The sequence below is a fragment of the Eretmochelys imbricata genome, chromosome 2 (assembly GCF_965152235.1).
Source record: "Eretmochelys imbricata isolate rEreImb1 chromosome 2, rEreImb1.hap1, whole genome shotgun sequence".
NCBI classification, from domain to species: domain Eukaryota; kingdom Metazoa; phylum Chordata; order Testudines; family Cheloniidae; genus Eretmochelys; species Eretmochelys imbricata.
The window spans coordinates 74,112,059-74,137,834 of record NC_135573.1 but is presented as its reverse complement, the minus strand read 5'-3'; the positions used below and the strand labels follow the sequence as shown (position 1 = coordinate 74,137,834).

General features: G+C 44.2%; 1 pseudogene; it reads right to left on the bottom strand.

The window, feature by feature from the left end:
• The window catches only part of LOC144260123 (ethanolaminephosphotransferase 1-like), a 50,358-nt pseudogene extending 27,988 nt beyond the window's left edge, over nt 1-22,370 (bottom strand).
• Between the last annotated feature and the right edge of the window lie 3,406 nt (nt 22,371-25,776).

The window sequence follows — 25,776 nt, the reverse complement described above, 5'->3', positions numbered from 1 at the left end:
TCATTGTATCATAATAATCTTCACATCACCGCTTATTAGCATTTGAAGGCCCAAAGCTGACTAGTGTTTCCTGTCATTTTAAGGGCGTACAGTGGACATACAGTATTGAATGTAGAAGAATCAAAAAGCCTCCAGTCAGGATACTGTAGGCAGGACTGGTAGTGCTGCCTATTATTAAGGTTGCCTAACATGTCTCATTATAAGACTCTGTTCTCAGTTGCCAACCTTTAACAGTTCAGGCTGAAATTTTATATGCTGGGTGTCTGCCTCAGGCTGAATTATTCTGGAAAATTTCAACCAAAACAATGTAGTTGTGTCTAAGAATGAGGCTAGGGGGAAATACGTTAATGTGCCCAAGTAAAATTCTGGTGGTGTTTTCTTTAAAAAGCTCTAGCACCTCCATGCTTTGCAGCAGGGTCTTGAAATTTTACAGTAGGATGGCATTTGTACCAGGGATATGCCTTTTACCATTTTGGTGTAAATCTGCCCAAATTTGACAGGCTGCCACAGGAAGGCTATTGAGGAGCTGGGGAGGGAGGCAGGCCGGAAACCAGAAAGGTTTCTGTTGGAAACCTGCCAGGCATCTGTCAGAAATTTGTTGAAATCGAGACGTTCCCCCAGAATGTTTCAATTCTGAAGCATCAGCATTTTCCAAGAGAAAACTGTTCCATCAGAAAAATTTCTTACCAACTCTATTGCCCATGCACCATTCCCAGAAAGCAACTGAGGATGCTCCAGCAAGGACTATGGGGCAAAGCTGGACTTACCTTGAAACAGATACTTTCAGCTGCTTTGTACCAGGATGGGGCCGGGCACAGGAACTGAAAGCAGGGAGCCTGTCTCTCCTGTGCTCTCAGTGACCCCTCTGTTAGCATGCATGAAGGAGGAAGTCACTAGAGCTGAATGCAGAGTGGGCAAAAGCCAGACTACGGGAGAAGGGAAGAAGTAAACTGGGACAAGGAATCTGGTGAAACTGAGACTGGCGGGAGGGTGGGGGTAGGAGGAAGAAGGCTTGACAAAGCCCTGGCTGGGATGATTTAACTGGGAATTGGTCCTGCTTCGAGCAGGGGGTTGGACTAGATGACCTTCAGGGGTCCCTTCCAACCCTGATATTCTATGATTCTATAAGAAACCAGTGACTGTTACTGGAGACTGGAACCCAGGAGGTAGGGGAGGTTGTACTAGGTAGGACAAGGAGACTGGGACTGGGATTTGGGGTGGGGGGAGACTGAGACCATGAACCAGTGTGAGAAATGGGAGGAGGGAGTTAGAGACCAGTTAGATTGGGGAGGCGGGGTGGGGAACACTGACATCAGATGAGGTGATTTTTTTTTTCAAGTTGGGTGATTCATCAAATCCTAATCTATTTCACAAATGATTTTTTTGTTTTTGACAAATCAGCATTTTTCAACAGAAAACATGGCTAGTCAAAAAATTCCCGATCAGCTCTACTCACAGGATCAAGTGCATTGTTTGTTATTTTACAGATGCTGTAGACGATGCACAAAAGAATGTTTTTTAAACTTCTGGAGAGGCATATTTTTAAAGATTGAAAAAAAAAAAGTGAGATCCTGGATCTATTTAAATCAATTGCAAAAAAAAATCCCATTGCCTTCAATGGGGCAGGATTTCACCCCAGAAACCTGTCACATTATAAAATTTGAAAAGTTAAATCAAAAGCAGAGCTTAGAAACCTTAAGCATGTCCATTTATCTTGAAAGTAGAACTGAGCAAAAGTAAAACAATTTTTTTTTAAAAAATATGGATTTGAGTTCACTACATTCTTGCAAAATTGGATTTTTTTGACAAATTTGTGCAACATATTTTGCACAATCCTAATGTTTGTGAACATTTAAAAAGTTCCTTTTGCTAAAAATAAATAAATACATAAAAATTGCATGGTAATATTCCCAAACACTACATTATCAACTGAATGAAAAAGAGGGCTGAGAGACAGGAGTTCTACTTCTACATCTGGCAATGACTGGCCTTAATAATACTTTGCATATATATAGTACTTTACGAGTATTATCTCCTTTTATGCAGATGGAGAAAATGAGAATGCCATGTTAAATGACATGCCTAAGTTCACACAGCAAGTCAGTGTCAGAATCATGCATACAACCCAGGTTTTCTCCCACTAATCCACTAGAATCCAGTGCTTTACCATCAAATCATTTAATCTCTGAATTTTATTTGTAAAAGACAACAACCATACCTAACACAGACAAAAATCAGAAAATATGTCGTTTTTAAGATGTCCATACCCACAAGTATGTACCATTGATTCCCATTTTGAAGATTTGAAAACTTAGGATATGAAAGGTTATTTGCTTCTGGGCTCTGTGGTATAGCAGAGTAGGCACCAGGCTTGGAGTCAGGATATGGGAGGTCTAATCTTAGTCTAAATACTGACTTGCTACATAATCATGCTTATGGCAATTACAGTAATTTAATCTCAGTTTTTCCATCTGTAAAATGGGGGTAATGATACTTAATATTTGAAAAGTTCTGTATAAGTTCAACCTTTTATTAATGCTGGTAAGTGGCAAAGGTGGAATAAAAACTCATGGCTTGTAATTAATCACTATGTGATTTTTGAGCGGCACTGCCTCTTCCAGGTTTTTGAAGCTTCACAAAAGAGAATTTTGTGACTGAAGTTTTCTGAATGCTGATATATGCAATGTTTTGGCCTCATTTTTCCAGATATATATTTCACATACAAGCACACATGTAAGACTGGGTCTGCTACATTACACCCACAAAAAACTGGCAAAAAGTTTATCATAATTTTCCTCCAGCTCTTCTTAAATGTAGAGCTATGTGAAACTCCTGACCATTCCTTTAAAGTCTCTACAATGCACCAAAAATCACAGCATTCATTTTATTGCAAAAAGTTAAGTCAAAATTAAAGTTTTATACTTTCAGTTTCACTGGGATAATAGATTAGCATTAAATAAATTTGCATTATAAAATTTTCAATTAATTTTATGCTCACGTTTAATACATGACAGGTTTCAGAGTAACAGCCGTGTTAGTCTGTATCCGCAAAAAGAAAAGGAGTACTTGTGGCACCTTAGATACTAACAAATTTATTTGAGCATAAGCTTTCATGAGCTACAGTTCACTTCATCGGATGCATTCAGTGGAAAATACAGTGGGGAGATTTATATACACAGAGAACATGAAACAATGGGTGTTACCATACACACTATAACAAGAGAGTGATTAGGCAAGGTGAGCTATTACCAGCAGGAGAGCGGAGGTGGGGGGGAGAAACCTTTTGTAGTGATAATCAAGGTGGGCCATTTCCAGCAGTTAACAAGAACGTGTGAGGAACGGGGGAGGGGGGGGAATAAACATAGGGAAATAGTTTTACTTTGTGTAATGACCCATCCACTTCCAGTCTATATTCAAGCCTAAGTTAGTTGTATCCAGTTTGCAAATTAATTCCAATTCAGCAGTCTCTCGTTGGAGTCTGTTTTTGAAGTTTTTTGCTGAAGAATTGCCACTTTTAGGTCTGTAATCGAGTAACCAAAGAGACTGAAGTGTTCTCCGACTGGTTTTTGAATGTTATCATTCTTGACGTCTGATTTGTGTCCATTTATTCTTTTACGTAGAGACTGTCCAGTTTGGCCAATGTACATGGCAGAGGGGCATTGCTGGCACATGATGGCATATATTACATTGGTAGATGTGCAGGTGACCGAGACTCTGACAGTGTGGCTGATGTGATTAGGCCCTATGATGGTGTCCCCTGAATAGATATGTGGACACAGTTGGCAACGGGCTTTGTTGCAAGGATAGGTTCCTGGGTTAGTGTTTTTGTTGTGTAGTGTATGGTTGCTGGTGAGTATTTGATTCAGGTTGGGGGGACTGTCTGGAAGCAAGGACTGGCCTGTCTCCCAAGATCTGTGAGAGTGATGGCTGTCCTTCAGGATAGGTTGTAGATCCTTGATGATGTGTTGGAGAGGTTTTAGTTGGGGGCTGAAGGTGATGGCTAGTGGTGTTCTGTTATTTTTTTTGTTGGGCCTGTCCTGTAGTAGATAACTTCTGGTTACTCTTCTGGCTCTGTCAAACAGTTTCTTCACTTCAGCAGGTGGGTATTTTAGTTGTAAGAATGCTTGATCGAGACCTTGTAGGTGTTTTGTCTCTTTCTGAGGGGTTGGAGCAAATGCGGTTGTATCACAGAGTTTGGCTGTAGACAATGGATTGTGTGGTGTGGTCTAGATGAAAGCTGGAGGCATGTAGGTAGGCATAACGGTCAGTAGGTTTCCGGTATAGGGTGGTGCTTATGTGAGCATCACTTATTAGCACCATAGTGTCCAGGAAGTGGATCTCTTGTGTGGATTGGTCCAGGCTGAGGTTGATAGTGGTGTAACCCTTCTGCCTGTCAGAGTTGGCAGCAACAAAGGCCGGGTTCAGTATCTAGAGGTTCCATTCCAATAACACAATGCAAAACTGGCTCGAGCCCCCACCCAGTGACCTGGGACAAATATATACCACCCCCACTGGGCGCCTCCAAGAGGCAATAGTTCCCCTCTCGCAAGCACATAGTCTGAGTGTAGCAAAAAGCCTTTTAATAACAGAGAGAAACAATGTGGCATTATGTTGGGGAAACACCACCAACAGGATTCATAACACAATCCATGAGCAAAACACCCACGCCAAGCAAATTGGGGCGTGTCCTTTCCCTTTGGTTCTTGAGTCCAGCAATCCAAAATCACCCAAAGTCGCAAAAGTCTCTGTCCCAGAGTTCAAAAGTTCATCTGCAGTGTTTTACTTCCCAACCTAGGTGGAGATTTGGGGAGGGGGGTTAAGGGGCACCTTACGTGGTCCAAAGCTGATGGTCCCACCTCTCCATGAAGCTCCGCTCCGCCAGCCACCCCATGAGCTGCTCTAGGCATCCAACAAACTGCTTTGCTCCACAAGCCGCTCTGCTCACCGTCCCACAAACTGCTCCACCATATATCTTCAGGCTCCCCCACTACTTAACACAACACTCAGCTCTTAGTAAGTTTAGCTCTTTTGTGATTTCAGTTTGCAGCAGGGGAGCCTCAGTGCTGGTACACCATTGGCCCAAAGTGAATTCAGCTCAGCAGCCTGTAACTAGACTCCTAATGGAATCAAAATTAGCTCTGATATTTCACAGTGGAGAGAGAAGGAAGTGCAATTAACATGTAAGGCCCTCACCAGGGGGCCCATGCCACCAAGTATTAATACCTCTCCCAGCCTCTCTTAATTCACAGAGTTTTGGAACCCATGTCCCTTGCCTAGCGAGTGCTACTTAGTTGATGGCGAGTCCCTCCATCATAACAAAAGGCCAAGTACAGTTCCACTGTCCTTGATTCCCATAATCAGGGTAATAACAATTTATTCTTCCTGCCCCAATAACAGAGACACTGGGGATCCCACAGCAGCCAAAGTGACCATTTGGGCAGCTATGGCCTCATTCTAGGTGGCATGGGTGTGCATATGCAAATGAGATCGGCCCCTGAAGTTCTTTTCCACAACTTGCCACACCTCACCACCAGATGTCAGGGTGGAGCTCATCCTGACTCTGCTTACATCGGGATGGAAATTGTTGAAATCATGGTAGAATTCCTCAAGGACTCCATTACAGACCTAAAAGTGGCAATTCTTCAACAAAAAACTTCAAAAACAGACTCCAACGAGAGACTGCTGAATTGGAATTAATTTGCAAACGGGATACAATTAACTTAGGCTTGAATAAAGACTGGGAGTGGATGTGTCATTACACAAAGTAAAACTATTTCCCCATGTTTATTCCCCTCTCCCCCCATTCCTCACACATTCTTGTCAACTGCTGGAAATGGCCCACCTTGATTATCACTACGAAAGGTTTCCCCGGCACCCCCACCCCCACAACCGCTCACCTTACCTGATCACTCTCCTTATAGTGTGTATGGTAACACCCATTGTTTCATGTTCTCTGTGTATATAAATCTCCCCACTGTATTTTCCACTGAATGCATCCGATGAAGTGAGCTGTAGCTCACGAAAGCTTATCCTCTAATAAATTTGTTAGTCTCTAAGGTGCCACAAGTACTCCTTTTCTTTTTGCTTAATACATGAACTCTAGAGAATATGAACAAATAAAAAATCATTTACAAAGGAAGATTTGTTTTCTGCCCCCAAAATAAACATTTCATAAATGTCACTCTAGAAAATAAAAGTAAACAGCCGAGCAATCTTCTGGGTCTGATTTGAACAGGTGCAAAACTTAGCCTGATGTGAATTTTTTCAGACTTTTTTTTTTTTAATTTTAACATGACATTATGTGCAATAAATTGATACATATAGAAACAGGTAGAGAACTGGTGACAGGCAGTTAAGTAATATGTAAAAAAAAATTAATTCTTAAAGAAGCTTGCTATGCATTTAGATTTGAGCAGATATTCAGTAATAGCGAAAACAAACGAAAAAAGGAGTTTCACAGAAAAAACACTTAATTATAATTCTGCTGACGGGCTCCTTGATTAATTAATCTAACAGAGCGTAAGAGTCAGTGCAGCAGAATTCCACTGATTCTAATGGGCCTTCCACACCTATGTCCTGATCCTGCAAAGACTTACATATGTGCTTAACCTTATGCACTGGGAGTAACTCTGTTAACTTTGATAGATCTACTCATGGTATGTAAAGTTAAATATGTGCCTAAGTCTTGTTTAGATGGAGAGTTGGTGCACAAAAAGCTGGGGTGTAAACTTCCCATCGGGAGTAGATCAAATCATGGTTGTCTTTCTCCCGGAGGATAGAAGCGACTTTGTCTGTATGAAATAAAAGCTGGTCTCTATACTGGAAGGAAAGGTTAAAGGACTAGAGAGAGACCCATGTATTGACCTTGTGTTGCACCAGAGAAAATGAAGACTTTTTGGCTAGAAGTCAGGATTTGTTACTTCAGTCACAGCCTGCTGAAGAATCAGAGAGGGCAGTGCAGGGGGGAACTGAAGAAAAAGGAAGGAAGTTGGCAGTATGTGTCCTCTTGAAGAACAAGGAGGAGAACCAATATACCCCCAACACAGATAGAAGTAAGCAACTGCTTTCAGGCTGTCTGCACAGGTACTAGGGAGAATGCCTTGGAAGCGTCATCTGAGGGAAGGGATCAGGAGACCATGTCAACCAGAAGGCATGGAATGCGTTGTCCTCAGGATGCGGGTTTCACGACCCCCCACTCCCAAAAGGAGGAGAAAGATAGTGGTGGTCAGGGAATCCCTCCTAAGGGGGACAGAGTCATCCATCTGCTGTCTAGACTGGGAATTCTGAGAAGTGTCCTGCTTGCCTGGAGCTAGAATTCAGGATGTGACTGAGACTCATCAAGCCCTTGGACCGCTACCCCTTCCTACTTATCCATCTGGACACCTATGATACTGCCAAGAACGACCTTGAGTGGATCACTGTAGACTACATGTTACTGGGAAGAAAGTTAAAAGAGTTTGGGGTTCAAGTGGTGTCTCATCCATCCTCCTTGTTGAAGGAGAAGGTCTGGGCAAGGACCACTAAATCATGGAAGTAAATTTGTGGCGACACAGGTGATATCGGCAAGAGAGGTTGGCTGCTTCAACAAGAAGCTCATGTTCCAGGAAAGGGGATTACTGTGCTGGCATGGGCTCCATCAATCAAATACTGGGAAGAGCATCTTTGGACATAGTCTGGCTAATCTGATAAGGAGAGTTTAAACTAGGTCCTATGAGGGATGGTGACAAAAATCCAGCCAATGCACATCTAGGTTCAACTAATGAAGACAAGGGGAAGAGGCTAATTTCTGGAGAAGGGACTAGAAAACACAACTGCATTAAAAAGGCCAGAAGAAAAGCAATAGGGCAGTCTGCAAAAATATCTTCAACGCTATATACAAATGCAATGAGTGGGAACAAGCAGGGTGAACTGGAAGTCATGGTATATGAAGAAAATGACTGAATTGGTATTGCAGAGACTTAGTGGGACAACTCTCATGATTGGAGTACCAGCAGTGAGGTATCAGCATGGAGACTGTTCCGAAAGGATAGGTATGGGGAAAAAAGGAGGAGGCGTTGCGCTGGACGTCAAGAATGTGTACACTTGGTCCGAGGCCCAAGAGGAAGTGAGTGGCAGACCTACTGAGAGCCTCTAGATGCGGATAAAAAAGAGAAAGAACTGTAGCGATGTTAGCGTGGGGGTCTATTATAGACCACCAAATCAGGAACAGGAAGTGGATGAGTCATTCTACAAGCAGATAACAAGGTTAGCTAACACACATGAGCTTGTTTTAATGGGGGATTTTAACTTCTCTGATATCTGTTGGAAGACAATTACAGCAAAACATAATACGTCCTGCAAATTCTTAGCATGTGTAGGGGGCAACTTTCTGATTCAGAAAGTTGAGGAAACAACTAAGGAGTCATCCATTTTTGATCTGGTCTTGACCAACTGTAAGGTCTGAGGCCTTTTTCTGCAGCCACATTAGGACACCGGCAGCCATGAGCCAAGAAGCAGAAAGTCACATCCTCACATTCCATCTCAATTACATTAAAACAATTACATATCAGGCTGTTAAGAAGGCGCTCCTATATTAATAGAACCAATCCACCACCAGATAAAGAAACAGAGCTTACGATGTTTAAAGAAAACTTTCTTTGGTAGCATTCTGTTTGGCAAGGAATCACTTATCAACCGTTGTGGGTGTGAAATCTCTACTTCTTTATTGTTTTTCCTTTATGGTCCCTACTTCTCTATTTTTTATCTGTATGGTCTCTCTTTGGTTCTTTGGTTATTACTGTCTGTTGCATAACTAATTTTGCAAGATTTAAGTCAACTAAGATGGTGGGGTATGATGGGTAAAGAATTGTTTCGCAATATGTTAGGATTGGTCAAAATTATTTTGTAATACTTTAGTAAAATGATTGGTTAAGGTACAGCTAAGAAGGACTCAAGTTTCACTATATAAACTTGGGTCCAAAAGGAAGTTCTTTGGAACCTAATTCCCAGGATATAGCCCCAAGATCAGAGCTGCCAGACCTCAACACCCTGCCAACTATATTATGCAGAAACTGGAGTCCCCGGATGACCTGATCCTGACTGGCCATCAGGAAAAGTTCGTCTGCCTTATTAGGAGTGGTGAGCACTGTATGCTTAGTGTGTGCATTCTGGTTTGGTAACTGTTAATAAATAGAAGTTAAGGATATTACTGTGTAAGGCTCTTTCACTGATAAAAGGCCCCGCAGAAGAGTATGCCCTGAGCCCTAGGAACGGAGTAAGGGGGGTACTTAAATGAACCAGATTACGACCTGAGCCCTCAGAATTGGGTCTGGGTGGCCCTGAGCCCTACGAATGGGGTAAGGGTGTGTACCTTTCACCCAGAGCCCTAGGATCTGGGAAAGGGTGGAGGGTGCCTAAATTAACTGTGTTATGCCTTCAGCCCTATGAAATGGGTAAAGGTGTGTGCCCTAGAATGTGCAGGTAACACAACAGGGATAAATTAACTGAGAATGTGAAGGTGGTTGGGAACTTGGGAGGAAGTGATCATAATCTGATCCTATGGAAAGGAGGACATGAGAACAGCAAAACAAGGAACCTAGACTTCAGAAAGGCAGATTCAACCAACCAATAGTAGGCAAAGTCCCATGGAAAAGCCAAATAGGAAGAAAAGGAGTTGAGGGGGGCTGGCAGTTCCTAAAAAGATGTAATACTAGAGGATCAACATTAAGCTACTCTGATGCAAGGGAAAGATCAGAAGAGCTACCTAAAAACCAAAAGGGATACATACAGGAAATGGAAGGAGAGGCATGTCACCAAGGAAGTATACATGGGAATAGCGTGAGGATGTAGGGACAAAATCAGGAAAGCCAAGGCAAAGAATGAGTTACAGCTGGCAAGAAATGTTAAAGACAACAAGAAGGGGTTCTTCAAACATGTCAGACCAAATAGAAAGATCAAGGATAGTGTGGGTCCACTGCTCAATGGAGACGGTGAGCCAGTAACAGAAGATGATACAAAGGCAGAGCTGCACAATGCCTACTTTTCTTCAGTCTTCACACAAAAAATAACATGACCGGACGACTAGCGAAGTTACCATAGACAATAAAGAGGAAGGGATGCAGATCAGGATAACTAAAGAACACATCAGCAATCTTCTGATTAATTTGAATGAATTCAAGTCAGCGGGGCCTGATGCTATTCACCCAGGCTGCAGAAAAATTAGCTGAAGAACTCTCGGAGCCACTGGCAATAATATTTGCAAACCCATGGATGACAGGCGAGGTCCTAGAAGACTGGAGAAGGAGTAACATCTTTTAAAAGGGGGGAAAGGAGGAGCTGAGGAACTACAGACCAATCAGCCTGACCTTGATGCCTGGGAAGCTATTAGAGCAATGTATAAAACATTCAGTTTGTTACTACCTGGAGGATGAAGGGGTAAATCACAAGCGGACAGCATGGATTTACTAAGAACAAATCATGCCGAACCAGCTTGATTTCCTTCTTTCACAGGGTATCTGGTTTGATGGATAGGGGGAATGTGGTGGACATAATATACCTGGACTTCAGCAAGGCTTTTGAAACAGTCCTACATGGCATTCTGATAACTAAGCTGGAAAAATGTGGGCTTTGCGGAACTACCATTAAGTGGATACATAATTGGTTAAACAACCACAAAGAGTGACCATCAATGGAATTATATCAGACTGGTGGGAACTCTCAAGTGGGGTTCCACAGGGATCTGTTATGGGTTCAGTGTTTTTCAACATCTTTATTAATGACTTGGATGTAGGAATAGAGAGCGTACTGATCAGATTTGCAGATGATACAAAGCTAGGTGGGGTTGTCAACACTTTGGAGGATAGAGCTAAAATTCAGAGGGATCTTGATAAATAGGAGAACTGGGCTATAGACAAGAAAATGAAATTCAATGAAGACAAATATAAGGTGTTACACTTAGGGAAGAAAAACCAAATGTGCAAATACAGAATGAGTGGTAACTGGCTTGGCAGCAGCACAGCTGAAAAGGATCTGGGTGTTGTGGTGAATCACCACCTCAACATGAGTAGCAATGTGATGCTGTTGCAATAAAAGCAAATGCAATTTTAGATTACCTTAACACAGGCACAACATTCAAGTCATGGGATGTGATAGTACCGCTCTGCTCAGCACTGGTTAGGCCTCAGCTGGAGTACTATGTCTAATTTTGTCACCAATGTATAGAAAGGATGTGGAGAAACTGGAAAGGATCCAGAGGTGAGCAACAAAGATGATCAAAGGGATGGAATGCAAGCTATATGGGCAAAGGCTGAAGGAACTGGGTATGTTTCGTTTGGAAAAGAGGAGATTAAGAGGGGACATAACAGAGGTTTTCAAATACTTGAAAGGCTGTCATAAAAAAGATGGAGAAAAGTTGTTCTCTCTTGTGATAGAGGGCGGGACAAGAGGCAATGGGTTCAAACTATAGCACAGATTTAGATTAAATCTCAGGAAAAACTTCCTAACTGTAAGAAGAGTAGGACAATGGAACAGACTGCCTAGGGAGGTTGTGAAAGTACCTTCATTAGAAGTTTTCAAAAAGAGGCTGGACAGCCATCTGTCTTGGATGGTTTAGATAACAAATCCTGCATATGGCAGGGGGTTAGACTACTAGATGATGCTTGTGGTCCCTTCTAACCCTATGATTCTTTGAAAGCGCACTAGGGAACTGTTAGTGCACAGTAGTGGAGTCCACACCGTCAGTTAGTGTGCATCAGCCTGGGGCACTGTAAATTTACACCCCAGCTTGCTGTGCATGAGCTCTCCATCTAGACAAACATACAGTTTGCAGAATAGAGGCTGTACAGGACCCTGCTGGGGTGTGCCTCTCAATATAGTAAATCAACCCTTAACATTAATTCTATTTTAATACTTAGTAGAGGTGAGAAAAATATTTGGAGAAAATGACTTTCCAACAAAATTTGACTGCTTACAGGTTTTCTTTTGAAGCCATTCTACAAAATGTCAAAGCTTTCCATGCAATTGCACATAAAAATATTCTTGCTGTTCACATGAATTTGAAAACATGATATTCACTTAGATTAATTTCAAGCTGTGTAAATTGATTGTGACTGGTCACACACTGGTTCAGTAGAGCCCAGTCTATAAACAGGTGGTTTGTTTGTTTTTGTTTTTTAACTGGTATAACTATTTGGGTTAGGAGTGTGATTTTCTTTTTATCTGAAATAGCTATCCAAGTACAACTCTTAACGTTGGAATAGTAATGCCACTACCATCTTTTCAGTGAATACATGCTATCTGGGCTTTTCTGGTGGTCCACTGCTCAGACTGAGAGGCTCCCTCTCACAACTGATGTTTATTTTCTTCCTTTTATTTTTAGCTTTGTTTCCTCTCTTTAATTGGCAGTAGTGAGTGAGAAGTAGGGACACAGCCTATCCACCTAAATCACTCCAGTTATTACCAACATTTGTAATTTATCTGGTGCGACTTAACCTACCATTTTATTAAAGAAAATTTCCCATAGTGCTTCAGATAAGCATAAAGTCTCTGGGACTGCACACAGTAGCAGTGCTACACCTGTCAATAAGAAGCAAAAAATTCTTTGCTACCACTTCACACCAGCTGTTGGAGCTGGCTTAGAGCCACAGCAGGGTCATGGTTAGAGCTAGTCCAAATTTTTTCATAATCTCTTTTTCAATTATAATTTTTTGACAGAATGTGTAACTTATTTTGATCAAAATTTCCCATTTTGTCATCCAAAAACCGGAAACCAATAAGTTTTTCAGTATAAATTGATGGGGCAGCATCTTTTAAAAAGTTAACTTTTCAGTAACATTTTTCAACAATTTTTAATAGCTTTCTTTAAAAAACTTTTTTTTAATCAAACATCTCTAGTGTTTTTTCCACAAGAAATTACAAATAAATGGAAATTTTTAAATCTATAGAAATTTCCTGTGAAAAGTAACTGGCATTTTTAAACCGGCTCTAACCACGGCCTTCCTTCACCTCACTCCTTATGGGGTTTCTAATACTGTTTACATGAATCCTTGTGCACTGGGACCAAAACTGTCATGCACCAGTGTAATGTAAAGAGGCTCCTCTTCTGGCTGCCTTTTTGACTCTGCATAAGACTAAGAGCTTGTGTTTACTGGAGAAACAAACACCATTAAGGCAGCACCCTTCTTGATATTGGATGGTTTTAATTAACAAAAAAATTAAGGATTTGATCAGTTGGTCTCCATGTCCACTGAAGGTAGCACAAGAACTAATGGACTTAATCTACAGCAAGGGAGATTTAGGGTTAGATATTAGGAAACACTTTCTAACTATAAGGGTAGTTAATACCTGTAATAGGCATCCAAGGAAGGCTGTGAAATCCCCATTGTTTGAGGTTTTTATGAACAGGTTGGAAAGAAGCTGTTAGGAACGGTCTAGATTTACTTGATCCTGCCTCAGAGTAGGGGGCTGGACTTGATGACTTCTCAAGATCCCTTCCAGTCCTACATTTCTATGATTCTATAAATGTAGATGTATTTGATCACCTATCCTTCAGAAATTTTACATCTAATTTTCAAGTTTATGTATCATGGCCTCCTTTGAATGGCTAGCTCTAAGCAAAGCCAATCGGAAAACCAATTACAACGAAAGCAATGTAATTACATTACTAATTCTGATGAGTCCTGCAGTGGCAAATAAAAGTGATCTGCATAACTTACAAGAATTTCTCTGTCTCATGACATTTTCATGATGAACCACAGCTATTTTCTTTTCCAGTTAAGATAGAGGCCAGTACAGAGGATAGTCCGCTGCTTCACAGAATGAAGCTGAGTCATCATCATCATCCTGTGAACTGCACAATGAGGGTTAAGTTTTCATTGAGCTTACACAACTGCTGCTATCATATAATATGCTGTACTTCCTGCACACTATGCTGAAAACGTGGCCCTGAGTGACTGGCTACCATCAATTTAAAAAGAGGGTCGCCAGTTTTGGTTGGACATATTCCTGGAGGTTTCATCATATGACATAAACTTTAATTAAAGATTAATCTTTAATTTCTGGGGACTCTAGGACAATCCTGGAGGCTTCGCAACCCTATTTAAAAAGGAGGCACGTTGGTAAGGGGGACTGGCTCATCTCAGTGCTTGAAGTAGTGGTGTAATAGTGTAACTCTGTCACTGAATGAAGTTAGAGTCCTCTTCTTCTGTGCTGCTGGAGGTAATAATGATGTGCATGCTTTAAACAGAACCTTTCATCTAAGGTTCCAAAGTGATTTACAAATATGGATAAGTATTGCCTCCATTTTACACATGGGAAAATTGAAGCATAAAGAGATGAAGAGCCTGGTTCTACTACCCTTATTTGCCTTGTGTACCACCTTAATCTGTGAGAAATGGCTTCTACTACAATGGGGTTTAGTACAATAAGGTACTACTAAAGTATTGTAGGGAGTATGATGGCAGAATTGGGCCTTAAATAACTTAACTAAATTTAACCCAGTGAATTAGTGGCAGAGCCAATAACAGGAACTGGATCAGCAGGGCTGTCTCTAGCTATTCTGGGGCTCTATGCTGCCCCCCCCCCCACGGGGGGCACCCAAACCTCTGCGGGGGGGCTGGCCCCAGGCCTCTGCGGGGGGGCGGGGCTGGCTTGCAGGGCAGGGGGAACCACCTCCCAACACTCACCAGCGGCACAGCTGGGGCTGGTCACTGCACTTCCTGCCGCCAGTGAGTGCAGCGCCTCGGCCACCCTGCAGAGCTCAGGGGAGTGGGGGCGGGGCCAGAAAGAGGCGGGGCTGGGGCGGGGAAGGGGTGGAGCAGGGGCAGGGGCCCTGGAGAAGAGCTGGAGCAGCACGCAGCTGCGCAGGACACCAGGAAATTTGGTGCCCCAAATTTCCTGGTGCCCTATGCAGCTGAGTACTTTGTGTATGGGTAAGGACGGCCCTGTGGATCAGACTCCCCCTTCTCTAGCTTCAGTCAGTGCATAATGAGCGTTACTTCAATGCCAAGCACTAGTTGCTGGAGTAAGGACACCTTGGGTGTGAGCCACAAAGATACTTGGGTCCTGTTTTTGGACATAACTATGATCCACAAAGCTCTGCTCAGCTGCTGCCTAACCCTGTAGGCACCTAAACTTACTCGTTGCCCGTGATTTTGCCTCTGAACGTGCTGAGAGGCAGCCTATGGGATAGCGACCCACAGGAGAGTTCACACAAAACGGCTGTGGTGGGAGAGGAGAGGCTACTCACCCAGAATGTGGGAGACCCCTAGTCCAAGTCCCCCTTCCTCCTGAGGGAGAGAAGGGAGTTGAACAGGAATTAGCCATCTCTCAGGGGAGTGTCCTAACCATTGGGCTATGGCGTAGTCTGATATGAGGCTCCATCAGTCTGTCCTATTGAAGTTGTTCCCCTTTAATTGAATAATTAAGTATTAACTGGGCCAGTGACAGAGTCAGAATGATTCTCTAGCCTAGTGGTTAAGGCACTCACCTGAGAGGTGGCTGATCCCTGTTCAAATGGTGAGTACCCCGTCCACAGGGCTAAAGGTTATAAGGGAGGTCCTCTTCCTCCTCTTTTCTGTTGTTTCAGGCCCTGCACACAATTTAGTCAGCCGAACACCTATCTCCCCTAGTCTGTGGCTCACATGCAAAGACAGGTGCCTTCCTGCAGCCCAGACTTAGATGCCTATCTCCATAAGAAGGGCAGGGCTTACCACACACCTTTCATAGAATATCAGGGTTGGAAGGGACCTCAGGAGATCATCTAGTCCAATCCCCTGCTCAAATCAGGACCAATCCCTAATTTTTGCCCCAAATCCCTAAATGGCCCCCTCATGGACTGAACTCACAACCCTGGGTTTAGCAGGCCAATGCTCAAACCACTGAGCTATTCCTCCCCCCTTTATTTGTCAACGTCTCCCATTGGCTAGCTCAGACAGCTCCCCCACCAGCATGCTGGCTTTGTGGATCATACTGTAAGGAGCCTCTCTTCCCCCATTCATTGCCTAGATGCCTAGGCTTTGTCGATCACAGTGTTGCTCCTGTAATTTTTCTCGATGGTCAAAAGTTAGGTACCACAACACTCAGTGTTAGAATGCCTAAGTACCTTTGTGGATCTGGGCCCTATATATAGTGCTTGCCTTAATATTCTCTCTACCTCTTCATGTAATTAACAGATATTTGTTTATTTGCTTACCACTCTGACTGTGAGTGAGTCGTTACAGAAGTTACTAGAAATGAGGTATAAAAACAAATACAGTGGTTTGTGAACTAAGTCGATAGAAAATGGAAATAAGAGTAGTCTGCATTTTGTTAGTGCCTTCCACCTGAGTTCATCAAAGCTCTTCACAAGCACCATTGAATTAAGCCTCACAGCACAACCATGAGGTAAGGAAGTTTTATCTTTATTTTACAGATGGGAAAACTGAGGCATAGAGCGGTGACTTCCCCAAGGTCATATGGGAAGTTGTTAGCAGAGCCAGAAGTACCACCCATATCAGCTGGTTCCCAGTCCTGGGCTTTCCTCCCTAATAGCACCTCATGAATAGGGGATAGCTCTCTTTGAATTTCAGCACTGGATCCATGATGACCAGCTCTCTGTGAGTATTCGTATTAATAATTTGAGCTTTAATAATTGATTGTCTTCACCCAGCTGTACCTGCCATGCAGAATGAACCTTTATGGGAAGTCCTAAAGTGTGATCGCAGTACAAATGGTCATCAAGATCCTGCCTAGGATCTGGTTTCTGAAAGAGCTCCACCTGGAGGCTGGTTAGTAAGCCACCAGAAGAAGATAACTGAGACTGGGGAAATCAATCCAGGAGGATGAATTCTAAGGAAAGGTACTTGACTTTGAACTTTTGCATGGGTAAAATCACTTGGGAACACCATATGATCATTGTGCAAATACTGTCATTTATATCCCTGCATTTTATGTAAGGTTTGATGGAACAGTGGAAGTGAGGGCACTGGGGGCTTAGAGTAATGATTATGGCATTTTAATAAATGCCATATGTGTTAATTCATACAGTGCATCAGAGTCTGTGCTGGTGAAGTAACTGCTATGCTTACCATTTCACTAAGACTAATGTTATCTAAATGTCACAAATCAAATCTAGCTAAATTACATTCTCATTTATGTCATCTGATTTTTATACTTGCTGCAGGCATATTTTTCTGATAAGGTAATGAAACTATAACACTGATGATTTGTTTGAGCATGCCCCTTCCCTTCAAATGCACAAATATTTCTGCAGTACTTCTAGGATTATGCTATTTCTTGTTCAATTTCTTGGCCAAGTTCATTTGCCCTGAGCAATATTTTTCTCTTTTATTTAATACTTAACAGTAACATAGTTTTAAAAACAAGAATCATGAATACTTACCACTTGGCTTAGATCATATCCCCAAGGAAGAAAGAGAACTCCTGTGTTATATTTTTCCCAATGTGAAAACATAAAGTTAAGCAAGACAATGCTTAAAGATATATACATTGCGTGTACAGAAATCCCAGTCTTTCCATTATCATGTGAGCAGATAGAAAAATAAGAGAGGATGAAGAGGGAGGTAGCCCAGCTATCTAGCCCATGGTCAAATAACTCCCCCAAAGGGCTACTGGACTGAGTCCTTCGAGCATGCTTCCCATCTATAGAGTCTAGAAAGGTCGGGGGCGGGGAGAAAAAACAGAAGAAATATAATTTTGTTAGATAGATTTCATGCTACAGTATTTAATAACATGGGGGAAATGTATTCATAGACGAAGAACAAATGGAGTTCTGCTCCACCAAAACTTTAGTCCTGTCCATAAAACATTGACTTCTGCCCTCATCGAAATATTTTTCTGTTACAACTCTTCTTCCTCACGAGCTTTGCAAATAGACACTTACATTCATTACCCTGTCTCCCAATGGCCTCCCTGACAGTCTGTCAAAGCACAGTAGACCCAAGTCCTACAGGAAAACATTCCTAACAGAGGGGAATAAATAACCCTAAATAATTATGATCTACACCAGGGGTGGGCAAACTTTCTGGCCTGAGGGTCACATTTTGGTGGGGAAATTTCATGCAGGGCCATGAATGTAGGGCTGAGGCAGGGGTTTGGGGTGCGGGAGGAAGTGCGGGGCGTGGGAGGGGGTACAGTGTGCAGGAAGGGGCTCAGGGCACCTATTTGTAGGACAAATTCTTTCTTGAAGTCTGGGGCTATGAGCAGTGATGAGCTGCCAAAATCTTCACAACGGGTTCCCTCCTCACCCCACGAGGGGGTAGTTGCCCACCCCCGACCCCTGGGACTCCTGCCCCATCCAACCCCCCGACGTTCCTTGACGCCTCCCCCCAGGACCCCTGCCCCAGCCACCCCGTCCCCTGACTGCCCCCAGAACTGGGCAGGAGGGTCTTGTGGGCCACCGTAGTGGGTGCCCACCCCACCCTTAAGAGCCAGAGGCACCTGCCGGGGGGCGAGATGGGGTGTCCCGGCGGTGCTCCCAGGAAGCATCTGGCAGGTCCCTCCTAGGGGTGGGGGAGCGTAGCTACGGGGGGAGCAGGGGGAGCGGCTGCTCCCCCCACTGATCACATCAAAAGTGGCGCCTTAGGCGCCGACTCCCTGGGTGCTCCAGGGTGTTCTCAGCCTGCCCTGGCTTCCCGTGCAAACAGCTGATTCGTGGGAAGCCTGGGGTGGGGGCGGAGAAGCAGAGCGGGGCAGCGCGTTCAGGGGAGGAGGTGGAGGTGGAGTGGAGGTGAGCCGGGGGTGGGGCGGGGAGCTGCCAGTGGGTGCTCTGCATCTACCAAATTTTCCCTTTGGGTGCTCCAGGGCTGGAGCACCCGTGGAGTCGGTGCCTAAGGCCGCTATTTTTGGCCAGTTAAATTTAGAAGCCCTTTTAGAACAACTGTCCCTCGCAGAACAACTGGTTCTAAAAGGGCTTCTAAATTTAACAACCGGTTCTCGTGAACCGGTACAAACCGGCTCCAGCTCACCACTGGCTATGAGTACTGGATGGCAGCAAAGGGCTGTCCTTAAATCTGCAAATGCTCCTTCGGCTGTATCAGACCACTTTACTATCTTGGGGCCCCGAGACTTTATCAGGTCCGTCAATGGCCCTGCTCTTGTGGCAAAATGAGGGATGAATCTCCGATAGTACCCTACTAACCCGAGAAATGCTCTGACCTGCTTTTTATGGACTGGCCAAGGCCAGTCTTGTATTGCCTCCACTTTGTTCCATTAGGGTTTTACCAAGCCTCTCCCTACTACATACCCAAGGTATCTGGCCTCAGTTAGTCCTATCACTCACTTGAGAGGGTTGGCAGTGAGGCCGGCCTTCCACAGGGCATCTAGTACCACTTCTACTTTCCCTAGGTGTCTTTCCCAGTCACAGCTATGGATGACTATATCATTTAAATAGGCAGCGGCATACCTGGCATGGGGTCGCAGCAATTTGTCCATAAGTTCTTGGAATGTTGCAGGGGCCCCATGGAGTCCAAAAGGGAGGACAGTGTATTGGAACAGGCCATCGGGTGTAGAGAAGGCAGTCTTTTCCTTTGGCATTCTCAGCCAGGGGAATTTGCCAATATCATTTGGTCAGGTCTAGAGTGGTTAGGTATCAGGCCTTGTGTAACTGATCAACTAGTTCGTCAATGCATGGTATCGGATAGGCATCGAATTGGGATACTTCATTCAACTTCCGGAAGTCGTTGCAAAACCGCAGGGTGCTGTCAGGCTTGGGTACTAGGACGATAGGGCTGGACCACTGTCTGTGGGATTCTTCAATAACCCCAAGTTCCAACATCTTCTTCATTTCTGTCCTAATTTCCTCTCTTTTAGCTTCCGGTATCTGGTACGGTCTTATTGTCACCCTTATTCCGGGCCTGGTGACGATATGATGTTGGACCAGTGTTGTATGGCCCGGCTGTGTACAGAACACATCTTGGTTCCGTTGGATCATATCAATGACCTCTGTTCGTTGTTCTGGGGCTAACTCGGGAGATATCCTCAACTGCCCTGTGGGTCGTCTGTCTGAGGTGGAGCTCTCCGAATGACCAGGTCTCTCGGTCACACCAGGGCTTCAGTAAGTTTATGTGGTAGATCTGCTCTGGTCTTTGGCGGTCTGATTGTCTGACCTTATAGTCCATTTCCCCAACGGCTTCCACTATCTCATACGGCCCATGTTAGCTGGCTAGGAGTTTGCTTTCCGCTGTTGGCCCGAGCACCATCACCTGTTCTCCCAGCTGAAATTTCCGTACTTTCACACGGCAGTTGTAATATGTCCACTGGGTCTCTTGTGCTTTTTCCAAATGTTCTCGTACTATAGGGGTTACTTGAGCTATTTGAGCTCTCATCTGTGTCACATGCTCAATGACATTCTTTGCTGGGTTGGGTTGTTCTTCCCAGTCCTCCTTAGCAATATCTAATATTCCGCATGGGTGGCATCCATATAGTAACTCAAAGGGAGAAAAACCAGTGGATGCCTCGGGGAATTCCCATATAGCAAACATTAGATATGGTAGAAGTATCCCAGTCTTTTCCATCCTGTGCTACCACCTTCCAGATCATACCTTTAAGGGTGCGGTTAAACCCTTAAACCCTCGACCAGGCCGTCTGTTTGAGGATGGTAGACTGAGGTCCGTATGGCATGGATGCGGCGCACGGTACATAAATCCTTCATTAATTTTGACATGAAAGGGGTTCCTTGATCAGTCAGGATCTCCTTAGGGATGCACACTCTAGCAAAAACCTGGAGTAGTTCTTTTGCTATTGCCTTGGATGTGGGGTTTCTTAAAGGAATGGCTTCTGGCGTGGCATAGTCAAGGATGACTAATACATTTCTATGGCCCCGTGCTGATCTTTCCAGCTGGCCCACTAGGTCCATGGCTATCCTTTCGAAAGGGACTTCAATAATAGGCAAAGGTACTAATGGAGCCCGCAATTGAGGTCGGGGCTATGCAACTGGCATTCTGGGCAGGAGGTACAATAGCGTCGGACCGCCGCGCATATTCCTAGCCAATAAAATCTTCTTAGGACTCTATCCATCTACTCCTAGATGTCCCCCAAATAAATGACTGTGAGCTAACTCTAGTACTGCCCTTGTGTGTTTCCATGGGACTAAGAGCTGCTCTACTTCTTCCCCTCGTATTTGCACTATTCGGTACAACAGATCACGTTTGATCACATAATACAGCCTTGGGCCTTTGGTCTTTCCTTCCACGGGTACGCCATTTACTTCCACTACCTCCTCCATCACATTTGCATATAGTGGGTCATTGGCTTGGTCCTGCCCGAAATTCTCATGAGCAGTACCACTCTGACCTAACTCCATGGGACCTATTTCTACTCTGCCCCTTGGGTTGCCCCTACTTGGGCTAGGAACCGCATCTGAGTCCTCATTGGCCTGAATTGTCTCCTGGCCTCCTGAATGGGTTCGCTTACCAACAAGGGAAGCTTTCTGGTTCTCTGCTAGAATCCTGATCCCTAGCCTTTTATCTGCCCTTTTTCCCACCTATACTTTCGGGGTTTCCCGGGGGATGAAAATAGCTCTGGGGCAAATTTGGCAAAAATTGGGGTGCCTCTGTCTCAGCCTGGGGGTTGCTACCCTCCCCTGGCTCTATTGTGGGGAGTAAGTTCTCAAACCCAGGGAAGTCCCTACCAATTAAGACCAGGTAGAGGAGCCTAGGGACCACACCTGCGGTTACCCTGGTAGTGTTTCCCTGGATCTCAATCCATACTGGGATTGTGGGGTAGAAATTTACGGTGCCATGAACACATGTTACCCCCATTGTTTTGGCCCGGGTTAGTTGGTCTTGCCCCACCAACTTCCCCAAGACCAGCGTGACGGCACCCCCAGAATCTACTAATGCTGTGGTCACAATACCATTCATTTTTACTGACCTTGTATACCCATGTGAGGTCATTGCGACCCCTACCAGGCCGATTAGGCCACATTGTTCCCCAGGATCCCCCAGATTGCACTGCATAGGCTCTTTCCTGTTGGGACATTGGGCTGCTATATGCCCCAATTCTCCACATTCGTAACACCAACCCCTTAACCCAGTTGCCGCTCTCTACCTGGGGCTATTTGGTCGGCCCCCCCAGCCCTCTCTTCCCAAACCCCCAGATCCCTTCTTGGCCTCAGGCCATTCCTCAGTGTCTTTCCTCCCAGCTATGGTTCTTCTGTAGTTCTCGACAATCCGGGGCCTTGGGTTTGGGGCTGGCTTCCTGGTTTGCCGTGTCTCACCCCCTGGTGTCTGGAACAGTTCATGGGCTGCCAGCTGTCTTTTCACGAGGGAGACCAACTCATCATAGGTAGAGGGGTCATTCTGGCCAACCCAAGCCCGAAGGCCTGGTGGTAGCCCCCTCATATACCGGTCCAATACCAGGAGCTCCATCATTTTCTCAGAGCTCAGGGCAGCCATTTCCGGGTCAGGTGGATCAGGTCAAACAATTGAGATCGGGGTGTCTTGTCCTCTGTATACTGCCATTCATGAAACCTCTGGGCTCGCAACACCATTGTTACTCCGGATCTGGCCAGGATCTCTGCCTTCAGCTGGGGGTAATCCTCCGCAGTCTCTGCAGCCATATCATAGTGGACCTTCTGGGCCTCTCCACACAGGAACAGGGCGAGGATACCAGACCACTGATCTTGGGGCCAGGCCTCCCACAAGGCTGTTCTCTCAAATGCCAGGAGGTATGCCTCCACATCATCCTCCCATGTAATTTTCTGTAGGCAGTGGCTGGCCCGTAAAGTCCGGGTTCCGTCGCAATTGTGGTTCCACTCCATAAGGGCCTTCATCTGGTTTGCCAGCTCCGATAGCAGACCTCGGTCCTGGGCAGCCTAATTCATCAACAGCCAATTAGTCTCCTGCTGCACCCGAGTCGCCTCCTGTTGGGTGGTTGCTTGGATTCGGGTAGCCTCCTGCTGGGCCACAGTGGCTTATATTACAGCCTTGACCATGTCGTCCATCTTGGGGATGGGATGGTTGTGGGTAACACTGGTTTAAGTCCCCAGCGTGGAGATCCCACTTCTAACACCACGTGTGGCAAATTGCCGGCATGATTATGATGGGTCCCACGCTTCCTCTTCTTGTGTGTGGGGGGGCAGGTTCAGGGTGCAGTTTCCTGCCCCTGAACTAGGGGTATCTACTGTCCCACTAGTAACCCAAAGAAGGGTAGTGCCGGGGGAGGGACCCGGGCCTGCCCTCTACTCTGGGTCCCAGCCCAGGGTCCCTAGGGATAGTGGCAAACCATTTGAACTAGTCCTTCCTTCCCCTGGGCTACTTCCTTCTCCTGCTCTTCAGCTTGTGGGGCTTCCTGCCCTCTCTCTTCACAAGCCAGGTGTCTTTTACCCAGGGTCTTGGTCTTCTAGCCAGCCATGGCACTTCTCCAAACTCTCCTCTGCCCCAACTCCTCCAAACTGCTCTCTGCCCCAACTCCAAACTGCAGTGGTAAATAAGGAAGTGTTATTTACTCCTTCTCATAATACAAGGACAAGGGGCCACCAAATGAAATTAATAGGCAGCAGATTTAAAACAAACACATAAAAGTATTTTTTCACACAACGCACTGTCAGGCTCTGGAACTCCTTGCCAGAGGGTGTTGTGTAGGCCAATACTATAACAGGGTTCAAAAGGGAGCTAGAGAGATTCATGGAAGATAGGTCCATCAATGGCTATTAGCCAGGATGGGCAGGAATGGTGTCCCTAGCCTGTGTTTGCCAGAAGCTGGGATTGGGTGACAGGGCATGGATCACTTGATGATAACCCTTTGGGGTACCTGCCATTGGCCACTGTCAGAGGACACGATACTGGGCTTGATGGACCTTTGGTCTGACCCAGTATGGCCAGTCTTATGTTAAGACTGTAAATAAGGCATAAATTTTTAACACTGAAAGTAATAAATCATTGGAACAACTTACCAAGGGACATGGTGGATTCTCCATACCTGGCAATTTTAAAATCAAGGCTGCATGTTTTTCTAACAGATCTGCTCTGGGAACTATTTTGGGGAAGTTCTATGGCGTGTGTTATGCAGGAGGTCAGACTAGATGATCACAATGATCCCTTCTGACCTTGGAATCTATGAATCATTCTTAAGAAAGGGCAAATGTACAGATAAGACAAAGCTGTCCCATTCTGAAACATCTGAAATACACCCAAAGGTAACAATGAAATTATTTTTTTAAGAAAGCCAAGGACTGTAGCCAGTGTCACAACAGCAATGTCAGCACTTAGTAACAATTTCCAAAGAAAATGGTTGGTGTTGTCATGCTGCAAAAAAATTCTGCTTGCATTTGTAAGGGAGGTGAGCTAGTTATCAAGGCTGCAGTTTACCAATATGGAAAGTTTCAGAATGTTGGGTTAAAAATACATCCTATGGGTGTTAAACATTTTCAGCACATTATCAAATCCCTATATATCAGTGCTTTGGAAATAGGCTAGTAATTTATTCACAACCTTTTATTGTTTTAATTACAACATACTGGACAAAACAACATGTAGATATGAGTTATGCAAATTCTCTTATCATACTTTACCTAAAGCATAAGCACAAAAGGTGGTACAAGCACCACATAGCCATACCCATGCTGGAACAATTCCGGGACTGGCACCTGCAAGATATGGGGGTGAGTGGAGGAATAGGGAGGAATAACAGTGGTTATAACTAATGAAATCCACCTAAAAGTCTTGTGTGCAATAGAACATGTATCTGTGTGTATGTGCACATCCTCATTATGTGAAAAAGAATTAAAACAGTATATTTTTGTGAACTGGAAGCAATGTGCACCATCAGCAATCTATACTGATTATACTTCATTGAATTTAGTGAGGTAATGGAGGTCCAGGGTATTTACAAGTAGGCTCATATTGTAAAGGGGAAAAATATACAATAGATTTTTGCAGCTGAAGTGATTACAACGTTGTATGAAAGTAAAGATAATAGGGCAAAAATCTTCATGCAGGTTGTGTGCAGACCACCCATCAACTAATGAGTTAATATTTGTGCAATGCACTGTGTAATTTTTAAGTTCTTAGTAACATATTGTTCTTAGTAACATAAATGAGATCATTGTGCAGTTTTACGGTACAGATCAGAGAGGAAAACTTTGCCCATAGGCTAGAGCAGATATAGCAGTGATAGTTTCTCTTGATTTTTGGAAAGGTGCTTGATACGGTGATTCTTGATAGTCTTGCATTTAAACCGGGGAAAAATATGAATTGTATAGAACTACAAGATGGCTACAAAACTACTATTTTTTAAATCCTTGTTTATTTAGAGCACTAGGTCCCTGCCTGAAAGAGCATGCAATCTAAATTAGACATAACCTGGTGAGGGTGTCCCAACAACAAATGTTCATATATACAAACCTTTTCAGTTTTCTTACAGCCTGGCTGGTGCAGCAGGAAGCACAGCACCAGGCACAGAAATAATGTGCAGTTCATTTAACACAACCCAAGCAAATGGCTTTGTGGTCAGTGTGGTAAATGTTGTTCTTCCCAAATTGGTCTACAGTCGCAAGCGAAAACCCATTAGTACAAATTGTGATTGCTGACATCATCCTTGAAATCGGAGTGAGTGATATTAGTAATTCAGCCCATGATGCAGATAAATTTGGATTTGGAACCTGAGAAAATGTAGATCTAAATTTGTCAGAAAAGAGCAGGTGTTTTGAATCAATTTCTATAGTTTTGTATTTGGCCAGAAAAAGACTTGAATGTGGAGGTGAAACTCACTTATTTTGACATCAGAAAAGAAAGGGAAATGAATACTGATCTGGACACGGATCTTAGATATTATGGTCTCTGAGGCAAATGAAAAAACTTT